Below are 12,312 nucleotides of genomic sequence, written 5' to 3' on the forward strand. Positions count from 1 at the left end.
TAAGACTCTTCAGGAATTTAGGTTAGAACACTGCTAAGTGAGACTGACTACCACCTTCATTGTCATATAATTTCAGCTAAAAATCTGTTTCTAGCAAAACAGAAAGTGTGGTTTATTATTTTTAAAACAGCTTAATGACAGTGGTGGCAGCACTTGGCCAACCATGGCTGATCTAGAAAAAACTCAGCAGGACAGGTGTGCATAGTAATTGGATGGGAAACCAGCAAGAAATCCCAGGCCCATAGAGTAGTTGAAAAAAAAAAATCCTGAAAGAAGGCAAGGACAAACCACTCATTTATTATTACAAGGAAAAATACATGGATGTGTCCATAAAGTCACTAGTTAAGCTTGATTCTAGGACTTCGTGACTTTACATTGCCTTTTTCAAGGATTTCTTTTTAGGACCAGAACATCTGAAATGTTGCATTATCACATGAAACTGATGGATATTGCATTCAACATGTCAGGCTCCTAGCCACATTTCCCCCCATTTTTTAACATTTGGTAAAGTCTAAAGAAAGGACCTTCTCAGCTGTGGCATCCCAAATCTGAAATACCCTTGCCAAAGAGGATGTTCTGGCAATAAAATGAATATCCTTCTGGCATCACATAAACTTGTCTATTGCACTAGATCAGTGTTGTCCAAACTTGGCCACTTTAAGATGAGTGGACTTCAACTCCCAGAATTCCCCAGCCAGCATGGCTGGCTGGGGAATTCTGGGAGTTAAAGTCCACTCATCTTAAAGTGGCCAAGTTTGGACAACACTGCACTAGATCCTTTCAGATGTTTTTAATTGGCCATTTTTATTGAAACTGCTGAATCTTAATGTGTTTTTATTGTGGTGCTACTTTTCTTTACTCATAACTGCATTTTGGGTGATTCAGTGTTGGTTCATTATTTATTAGCCATTTTGAGAGTTCGTGTTGAAAAGCAATACATCTCCAAACACATTTTCTGCCACAAAAATGGTATTTAAGCTCCTTTCCATTCTATACAGGCTACCTAATTACAAAGTCATAAGGGTTTTCTAATATGTAGGTTTGTTTGTGTGTATCCATAAATATATCTAGAGAATGCCCTTCCAAACTGAAAATTGCCCTGATTTTATGAATTAAACATGGGGTATGCTATCTAATATGTATATGCCAGGCACACAAAATAATGCCCTCGAGATGTTTCAGACTGAAGATCTTAGAGACCTGTGCCACTGACCATTCCGGCTGGCTGACAGAAGCTGTAGCTCAAAACACCTAGTTGCCTATTCTTGATGTAGGTGTTGAAATACAATATATCCCACCAAAGCAAAGAAGATGTCTGCTGTTCATAACTACTAAACGTCCTCTAGAAATGAAATTGACTGCTCCTTAACTTGGGGATATCATGCCAATCTACTGTGAAATACCCAGCACTCATTGTTAAATATCCTCTTAAGCCACAAGATCCTATTTTTAGCTACAATATTACTAAGAACCCATTTCTGTAAGGTAAATGATTTTTTTTAATCCTCTTTTCCATTGGTAACATGACTATCTGTTTTACCTTACTGAGGACAATCTACTGTATTTAAAGACATCCTTTCTTTGAAGGACTATCTAGTAGAAGTAAAATAACAAAGAAGAGAGAGCTACAATTTTCAAGTAGTTCATAAACAAATAGTATTCAGACGGCAGACAACCTTCTCAAATTTGGCCTTAAATATTGTGTTGATATTTAGTTCTACAGTGTCTGTCTGTCTGTCTGTCTATTTATTTATCACATTGATATAGCCACCCATCTCACACAAAGCTACTCTGATTGGGTGGCTATATCAATGATTGGGTATCATCAGTGTACTGATGATATCTCACCCCGTGGTGGCGGATATGCTCACCCAGTGGTCTCATGTAGATATTAATTAGGAGACGGGAGAGCACAAAACCTGTGGCACCCCACATAGTAGGGGCTGAGGGCAGGACCTCTCCTGTCCAATTATCACCGACTGGAGTCTACCCTGGAGAGAGGAGGCAAACCAGCACAGCATTGTGCCACCCACCCCCAGTCCCCTGAGCCAATCCAGGAGGATACCAGAGTTGCTGGTATTGAAAGCTGCTGAGAGGTCAAGTAAGGCAAGGATGGATGTGCAAAGATGTATGTGCATCTTTCTATATAATGTGACCTATGCAAATTTTATGCAACCTTCACCCTTTTTGCCTGCTTTCTTTGAGAAGCCTAACTGCCTATTTTATTCATTTTAAAATGAATCTTCCTTTAAAAATCCAAACATCTTCTAGTAGGTCTGCAAAATCAAAATGAAAGCCGAGAAAGAAAGGGAGACATGTTGATTGGCGAGAAATATAAAACGGAATCTGCAGAGGTCTCAAGCACATTGGAAGGTCTGTTCTGCAAACTCCTGACCTTTTACTCCCTTGTTGAAAGAAACAGCAAGGTCAAATAATTCGTCAGACTGTTAGCATTCACAGAGCATATAAAATGACTTAAGTTCAACCTCTTAGAATTTTCCCATCAAACTGGAATATATCTTAATACTGATCTTTTAATCCATTAAGTTGAACTCTGCAAGTAATATCATTTTCCATTCTGCCAAACAAGAAAGAACCACTTCCCTGACAATGTTGGAATACTGTATAAAACCACCCAATGCTGTTTATATAGGAAACAAATCACAAACGGCAGCTGCTAGTTCTGCTCTTAGATGTACAGGTTTAAAATGTCCCAAGGGAATTTGCTACTGTATATAAAGAACAAGATAGTCAGTAACAAAACTGATTGGATAGGCTGGTGGTTCCTACTTCATTGCTAGTGATGGGGTAGTATCTATTGCATCTGAAGGCAGCAGACTAACTTAGAGGCTACAGGGCAGGCAGACACACATCTCCTGCCTGAGCAGTCTCTCTCATTTTGCCTAGTGGAAGGATGGATGTCAGACTTCTCTCAGCTAGTACTGCAAAATTAAAAAACAAACAAACACCCTCAATCCAAGCCAGACAAATGTCAAGAGATTTCCAAGGACGTAGAAGCTTAGATAAGTAGATTTATTGTCAGAACGTTATTGATTTATTATGAAAGAATTCCAGCAACAGCCATGTATCAAATATAAGCTCTATTTATAGCAAAAGCAAGGGTCAAATTTCTTGTGCCTCTTACTCTCTCCTGAGCAGCATGACAGGATAGTCATGTCTCTTCTTTTGGCAGACCAGTTTCTATCTCTCCCTTGCCTGAGTAACAGACAGATCTGTGATCAGGTGTTATTATTTTTACTTATGTGAGGGCTAGTTCTCACATCTGGCCTGTTTAAAATAACACTTCATTGTTGCACCTCATTCTGCTGCATGAGTAGACCAGCCGAGAGATAGTGAAATCAGCAGCAAAATCATAGAACATCTGTGCAAATCATGATTACAAATATAGATCTCATATCTATATGGCACAATCTCTCTCTTCTGATTCCTCAAAAGTTTTAGGTGCTCTTAGTGTTAATCATACTATATTTCTTTCCCACAAACTTTCAGAAAGAATATAGAGATACCGATACTTTATTTTCTTGATTGCTTTATTGACCGTTTTTTCCTTCATTTACACTTGAGCAAAGAATGGCATAACAGCTTGTTATTTTTAATTGAACAGCAAAATGCATTATCTTGATGTTGAGAATCAATCGATGGCTAAAATTGAATTGAAACATTTAATATTCTCCTTATGGAAGCCCTCTCTTGCTAGCCATGGTTAAGAAAACAATATTTAAAAGAAAATGACTGATCATATAAATAGGCTAGGGAAAAATAAAACAACATGAAAAGTTTAAACTGTACTCCAATAACTGGTCAATGAAAACCAGGCAGAACCAATGCATCATAAGGTTGTGGACAGTGCTATGCTACTAGTTAAAACAGCTGGTGAATGAAATCAGTGAGAACAACTGTCATTAAAGGACCATTTATTATTATCATTAATTATACCCTAAAGAAATCACATCCATAGATGTCTATGTCTGATATAATAAACCTTGGCCCCCTTAGTGTACTATCTCAAATTGTCTTGTGCTTCAGGCTCAGATTATGACCAAAGGATGATAGGAGATGTAGTAGTCTTCTAAAGGGCTGCCAAACCCTTTAAAGACACAGGAAAAACACTTTTGAAAAACATAAGTTTATGCTCTGCTAAAGAAATCTATCCTAGGAGCAATAATTCTTATGATCTCGGTAAAGAATGAGAAACCTGAAGTTTCCCAAAGCTTGCAGAATTACAATTCCTAACAGTCCTCACAACTGCCACTCTGACTGAGATTACAGTTTCCCTATAATAGTCTAAGAGGTGATGCTATTGTGAAGTTCACCTCTCCCTGTTTTGGAGTTAGCTTCAAAGGCTTAGTGATCTAGGCTGAGGCCCTGGGGCCCTGTTGGTAGAGAATTGTTTTTCATATTCATCAACAAGTTGATTCCACTAAATAATGAAAGACAACAACTACTCCTCCCAAAATACTTTTAGTCTCCTTTCTCCAGATTTCAACTTAATAAAACATTACACTCCTTAGTAAAAAATGAAAATCCTGTGTAATAAAAGCTCCCTTTTATGTCATAAAGCTGATTTCTTGGCAGTGTTACTGATGTGGTTTGCTTTTTGGGGAAGGGGAATTTATTTTTTAACTTTCTAGATTAGACAACAGCCTTGGAATTCCTCAGAGGTCTCCCATCCAACTGGGACTGATCCTGCTTAGCTTCCAAGATCAGCCAAGGTTGGCTAGATGCAGCCACCTGTTAAGGCAAAATTAAAGTCTTCTGCAGCATGGATTACATCTTTCCTTGATTGATTATAGTTTCTGTCATCACTCCTTAAATTTATTTTTTAAGAAGCCCTATTCCCATGCAAATTGCATCACAGTGAAACAATTTTCTCCCCAGTGTAGAAGAAACCCGCTTAAATCAAGCAGAAGCTAGTCTCTTTTGAACTGGAGCTAAGGTTACAAACTTAACTGTTTCCATTCTAAATTTAAATGAATGCCTAGTCTTTATATCGTGGTCCACTTTGGCCCACAAGTATTTTGTCAACGTGCAAAATGACCTCAGAAAAGTTTAACTCTGGCTAACAGCTGCACTGGAAGCAATTACTTCTGTTTAGATACTGAATTACTTGAGGTATTATTTTTACTGGTGTCAACCATTTCACAACCTCTATTACTTACTGCATGTTATGTGTTTTAAATTAAAAATGACAGCTTCCCAGAAATCTCAGGAAATGTATTTCATATTTAGTGGCAGCTTCCAATCCAAGGTCTGGTATGACTAGAAAGAATAGCAAATAGTCAAGCACTTCTGTCATGCATTAATCCTCATGATGATTTTATTCATCCAGAAATAAAATGAGGCCATTTATCAGGGCTGCTGTAAATTAGCAACATTTCAGGGGGAAAAAAAATCTTGATTTTTTTTTTTGTTAAGATTGTCCATCCTGATGCTTTTTCTTCTCAGAAGACTATAAATAAGACAAGCAGCAAAAAATATAGATATAAACAAGCAGCAAAAAGGTAATGCAGAAAATATCTGCTGCCTTGCCATTTCTTACTACAGTCAGCTAAAGATTCTCAATAAATCTTAACATAATGCTCAAATACTTTTTAAAAATAGGTTTTTATCATATCATGTGCTGATTGGTAAAGAATACTGTTCCATTTCCATTCTCTTTCCACTCCCCACCAAATCACTCTGCAATTTAGGAAAGTGTCATTATAATAAAGATTAATGCTATTACTTGTTTATAAATTGCCATAGGCACACATGACCCTTAAGTGAAAAGCAATGCAACAGTTTATGACCTAACAAGCTTACATTTTGAAAGAGGGAGGAAAAGGAGACATACAAATAGCAAGGGACAAATTTGAGTCCATGCAGTGACACATCCTTGAGCTTTGATTCACTATAATTCCACTGTAGGAGGCAACATAATCCTTTGTACATCTCCCTTGGAAGCCTCCACACTTTCTAGGTTATGTAACTAAATTTTAAATTATTCTTTTAATTAAAAATGAATATAAATTGGAATCTGGCATTCTGCAAAGCAAAGCATCAGTGTCTCTATCGATAAGATCACTTCTAGGCCCTGCATGGACAAGCTGTTTGGGAAGTAAGCCCACCTGTTCAAAAAATAAGTCGGAGCTAACCTGAACTGGTCCAGAGCATTTTGGAAATGCTATCAGGAAGCAGCCTCAACAAGTTGCCTTCTTGTATATGAGTGTTTTATAACAGGATATAGCTGTCATGGCAGTCATTGGTAAAATAGGGATTTTCTTCCCCATTTTGTGAGACTGTCCATAATATGATTTTAGGACTCTGCTAACTTAACTTTGACTCTTGCGGGATTGTGTTCCTCAGCCAAAAAGAAGCTGTGTGGGAGAAATGCTGAAAACTCAATCTATCATATTTATGTGAATGTTTAACATTTTTCTGCTTACCTGTACATATTTTAGAAATGTAAACTACTAGGCCTTTCTTCTTTGTAGCAGCAGAATTGTCAAGATAAGACATTTATTAAACGGTTTAGAGTGAGAATTGGCAAAGATTTTCTAAAAAACATAACGACAGGAAGAACATTTTGAATCTTGGTCAGAACTGTACAAAGGACCAGCTAGCTAGTTACTTTTATCTGATGCACACCAGGCTTAAAGGAAATGCTAATTCAACTGCTGGTGATTGTATGGACAAAAGTGTAATACTTTTACCTGCCTTTAGCAATAATCCATAGCTCTTGCAAGGACATTTTTTTAAACTCATGAACTTTGGACATAATTTGTATTCTCTGATAAGTTATCTTCTTTGCACTGTAAAAGTTACTCTTTGGAGTTTCCAGCCAAACTAGAAATGGCTAAAGATTTTCAGCCACTGCTTTCAATAATGCTGGAGAATTGAAGCAGATAACACTCAAAGTAGAAACTCTCTCTCTTGAAAAAGGCATTCCCCTTCTGTGCTTCATCTGACTTGAACTGGATTCAGATTCCTATCATACAGATATGCATTTTCAAGCTTTTCCTGTTTATCTAGAAATATTTTAGAAATGCAAAGTAATGGGCCTACATTTTGCTTACTAACAGAAACAACAGGTTAAGGTATTCATGCAAATGTTTTAGACTGAGGATTGCCAAAAATCTTCACAAAAGAACAGTGTGTTGAAAAAAGAATAATGTATACCTGGACCTTTCTTCATCTATCTAGTAACTTCCAAAGAGAGTGCATTGCCACCAACTGCCCTGTGGGACAAATTCTTGAACAAAAGGAGGAAAACAAGTGAAGAAAGATTCTTCCTGTTCAAATCTTCTCTTCTCTATACGCTCCTGGGCCCTAGAAGTCTGTTTATTTTAAAATAATATGTATTGTGTTTTTATTGGCAATAGTTTGTGCTACTGATAAGCTGCTTTGGGAGGATTGTTATTCTGAAAAGTGGACTCTAAATAATATAAATAAATAAATAAATAAATAAATAAATAAATAAATAAATAAATAAGAACAAGCCATTATCCATCATTCCAACCATTATCTTCTCGCTAAATGTAAAAGGAATGAAAGGAAGTCACAACAACATGATATTTAACCTTTCCTGATAAAAAATGACCCACTAGCTAGGCGCATGCAATATGCTTTACTTGGTTACTGAATTAATCCATTTTCTGAGTTTGTGCACTACATTGAACTATAAACTAACAAAACAAGGTGGAATCTGCAAAAAGAAATAAGAAAAAGAAGGAAAGGAAAGGATCCTGAACAAGTTGTTCAAATATAGCTGCAAGCTCTTTAACTGACCTGGTTTACTATGTTGCAACTATCCAGTTATTGGATAATGTTTTTAATCATTGATTATGAACTCTACACATTTATTCAGCTAACCTCATTTTTAACTTGGGGTTAAGAGACCACTCCACACAAACAGCAAGAATAAGGAGAGTCTCTTTCATGTGGCAGCTCCAAGCCGAACTTATCTGATCTTAAAAAAAATAAAAATAAATAAAATTAAGAAGTGTCAGACCTGTTTAGTACTTAGATGGGAAATGGCCAAAATCCCCCACTGCAGGATAGACTGGAAAGTAAGTAAATGAATGAATGAATTGAATGAATGAATGAATGAATGAATGAATGAATGAATGAATGAAAAAAACTGCTTCCAAGAAGGCAATGGTATATCACTTCTAGGCAGATGCCAAGAAAATACATGGATATGTTAATATGGACACCAAATAAGTTCAACTCAAAGCAGCGTTTACCTTTTACCATCTTTGTCAAGGTGGAGAAGGTGACAGGGGAAGGAAGATCTCCCTCCTTCCCTGTCCTAAAACTGTTATGTCATTAAAGCAATACTTCCATGATAGTCAGTTTAAATTTGTGGACACACAAGGCAATGAGAAGATTCTCATTTGTTATTTTCAGTTGTCCCTTTTTCTTAACTGCAGTTTTGTGCTAAAGTCAGTCCTTCAGTTTCCTGAAATGTTTCTTCTACCCTCACCTTTCAGATGCTTTAGACTTATCAGCAGAATACTGTTATCTGGATGAATACCCAATCATTAAAAATGAATGAATGAATGAATGAATGAATGAATGAATGAATGAATGAATGAATAAATCTGGGCAACAGAATGGGCATAAATACATATTTTACATATATTTTCAATAAACTGAAATGTGTTTTCATTGTCTTATAAATAATGGTACTGAACGCAGTCTGCGGATTCTCTGTGTATACACACATCATTTCAAAATGTTGCTAAACTATTGCGCAAGCAAACCAATAACCAAATCAGTGATATAGTTATCCAATAATGTGCTGCAAAGTATGAAGTCAGGCTAATTCTCACATGATGTGAGAACAGTGTTACAGAGATTAAACAGTGTTGACTCCAAAAGCAGATTTTGGAATTAGCCCAGACCAGAGAATCAACGAGTCATTTGGTCCAACCACATATCAAGTGTCAGCCATTAAGCTAGGGATAGGTAGCATTTTGGATAAAATTTAAAATTCAGAAAGCATGCAATGGGCACGTTCACAAGATGATGATCACGGCAGGCTGGTCTTTATACAAAAGATATGCCGTGATGGGCATGAGACAATTACAAAACATCCTTTTACAAGGTTGCTATCTATCATCTCAGTGGAATCTTTTTTTGGGGGGGGGGTCAAAGGTATACTGTAATTAGTGTCATGCTACATCTCATGCTTAGCACTGGAGAATGTTGGATTCCTACTAATTTTTCAAATTAAAATGTTTTTAAAAACAGTGGGACAGGGAGCCTAGGAGGTGTTGAGGAAGTGGGGATAATTGGTACACAAGGTCATTCAACCCTTGTCTTTCCAAAGAAACTCTGTCTTGTATATACTGCTCCTGAACACACTCTTATTCATGGAAAGATCTGTCCCTTAGAAATGTGGCCTGAAGCTTCAACTCCTTGCATTTCTCAAGACATGGCAAGGTTTTGCTTTCTCCTTCTGATATGGATGAGAAGACCCAGCTGTTTCAAACTGGGTCACAGATCTATCAGTGTTGTTAAGGCCTGAGACACTTCTAATAGTTTACCCATGGCCTCTGAAAGACTCTTCCTGAGAAGTATAAGGGGACTGCACTGGAGGATCTAATCTGTTGAATGTGGGATTCTGAACTTTCAATTTACCCTTTTGGTCTCTCTCTTTTGGATCTTATCAGCCTTCGCCTGCATGAGTGGTAATACAGTACATCTTCCTTTGCATACAAGTATATCCAAGTCACTAAAAAATTATAGCATAATTGGTTGCCAAAAGAACACAACCCGGCAAATTGACTGAAATGATAAAAGGGTAATGAAATTATAAAACTGATGGGGGATTTGAATTTCCTTTAAGAGGAAGCATTCACTGAGTGTACTCATTGCAGGTATATTATACTAAATTCAAAGTACAAAGACCTTATTTATTCTGTTGTGATATTACTTGGATGAACATCAAATTAGTTTTGACACAGAAAGTTACACATGTCACTTTGGCATTTTGGTGTTATTCCAATTTATTTTACTAGAAAAGAAAATGTATGTTTAACCTGTACAACTAGATGTCATTGAAGGACAGAATGCAGACATGGGCAACTTATGGTTCTACAGATGTTGTTGAAGACAGATGTCAGCATCTTTCTAATATCCAATACTAGGCTACAGTGATGTCACCTGAAAGATTTCACGTTAGCTCACAGTTTTTTTGGCCTGGACTCCAAACATTTGAAATTTATTATATTAAGTTTCAACATTTAGTCTGCTCCCTAGCTTTTCTCAGGTGTTAATTTTGATGTACTTGTTCTATTGAATGTATAACTGAGGACATAGGACCTTATAAAGTTAATTCTTGGTTAGACAATATGCCAGCTCCTCTCAAATGTCCCTGTGCCACTGATTTGACTCTGATTTTTACCCCGAAAAAGAGTATTTGGAAGAGGAATATTTAAATCTTCAGTTTCATAGGGTTATGGCATCTAATTAAGGGGAAATTCTAGGGGTGCTAAACTGAACATGTGAAGATTCTCCCTTCAGGCCTCTTCATTCAACATGCTAAGGCTGGACATAGAGGCAGTGTAGTATGACATGTCCAACTCCATTTTTGAAAAGAATTTCTTAGTTTGAGCATTTTCACAGATGGAAAAAACCAGGACACATACAGTATACTGTATATCTATCTAAATGGGACCATCCCATGTTTTGGGAAGAAGCTGCAAGATGCTTTTAGGCCTGAATTGGGTACATCAAGGATATGCAAGATTTAAGATATCTTGTTGCCCTTTAAAACCCCCATCACCCTCAAAATGCCAAGAAGGCCACAAATTGTTGGATTTTAATTTGTGGATGTGCAAGCAGGGAAAAACAAATCCACCACAAAGTTCAACACTAAACATACTCTGTGGTGACACAAGATGAACAGAAAGGGACAGAACCTCCACTCATCAGGATATTGTTGTTGTTTCTTTTGCTTAGATGAGCATTCAAAGGCTAACATTTTTTCTTTAAATCTAAAGATAAAAATATTTTCCAAGACTAGCCCCACATAAAGCATGCTCTAACATAGGATGTAGAAATGGTTCTCTATGCATCAAACAGTATTAATTTAGGAATGGTTGTAGCCCGTTCACTAGCCTTAATTATATGATTGGCTGTTCTTCTGCTAAAGTACTTGTGGGGCTGCCTATCCCTGATGGTTTCTGCTGATCCCACCAGATCTGGCAGAGTGTGCATGCACTGGGTCCTAACAGTGTCACCTGGTGGGTCCTAGGAAGTGCCCTTCTTGTCCTACCAGATTGTCCCACCTACCCCCAGAGATATGGACAGCTTTGAGCCTACTGGCCTTTCAGAAGGCTGTGAAGAGCTGGCTCTTCCCCAAGGCACTGGGAACAAGATGATAGTGTTCTGGGATGTACATGTGGCATATGTATTCTGAGATTTTTATTGGGGGAGTCTTGACTTGGTTTCTGTTTGAGTTTTATAGTTTGATTATGTTTTTACTCTGTTCATCATCCAGTGTTTCACTGGACAGATAGGTGGCCATATACTATAGATGATAGATAGATAGATAGATAGATAGATAGATAGATAGATAGATAGATAGATAGATAGATAGATGATAGAAAACATGTTCTTTGCCATAGTGTTTCCCATCTGCAAAACCAGTGACAGGTGAAGAAATAAATCCATACAAAACAGGCCAAACATCCATTTCCACATCCAATTGTCTGAATATAATTTAAGCTTAATCACCTCATCCAGCACAAAGGCCCAATCTGGCCATATTATTCAGAAGGATACTATAATCAATGGTAGAGAAGGCTATCAACAGTCCAGGAGAACCATCAGGGCTGTAATCACTTTGTTGATTTAACAAAGGACATATACAGTATACTGTACATCTATCTAAATGGGACCATCCCATGTTTTGGGAAGAAGCTGCAAGATGTTTTTAGCACTGATCAAGGCAAATAAAGCAATCTGAGAACCATATCCCAGCCACAAACCTAATTGAAATGGGTCCAGATCAACAATATTGTCAACAGGCATCTGGAGCTGTGAATCTATTACTCTATTCTTAGTCATGTTCTCCAGTATTCTAAATGGAAACCTTTCACAAATTAGCTTCTATTATTTAAAATTTCCCATGTGCCCACAAAGGTTGGGATGACCTGTTTTAACTATATACCATGGGCAGAATCTATCTCATTTTTTCTTGGGGTACAGTACTGGATAAACATTACAACTATTATTCTATTATTAGTAGTGAATTTTAGAAGCCTTGTTGGTAACCAGGATGTGAGAAAAAATAGGTAGAAG

General features: G+C 37.1%; 1 protein-coding gene across 1 annotated transcript in view; it reads right to left on the reverse strand.

The window, feature by feature from the left end:
* GRID2 (glutamate ionotropic receptor delta type subunit 2) overlaps nucleotides 1–12,312 on the reverse strand; it is a 490,302-nt gene that overhangs the window by 203,015 nt on the left and 274,975 nt on the right. The gene's annotated exons all lie outside the window — the stretch shown is intronic.

The sequence above is a fragment of the Python bivittatus genome, unplaced genomic scaffold, assembly GCF_059951505.1.
Source record: "Python bivittatus isolate LINGU-HERP-01145 unplaced genomic scaffold, Pbiv_v1 ctg000070_np1212, whole genome shotgun sequence".
NCBI classification, from domain to species: domain Eukaryota; kingdom Metazoa; phylum Chordata; class Lepidosauria; order Squamata; family Pythonidae; genus Python; species Python bivittatus.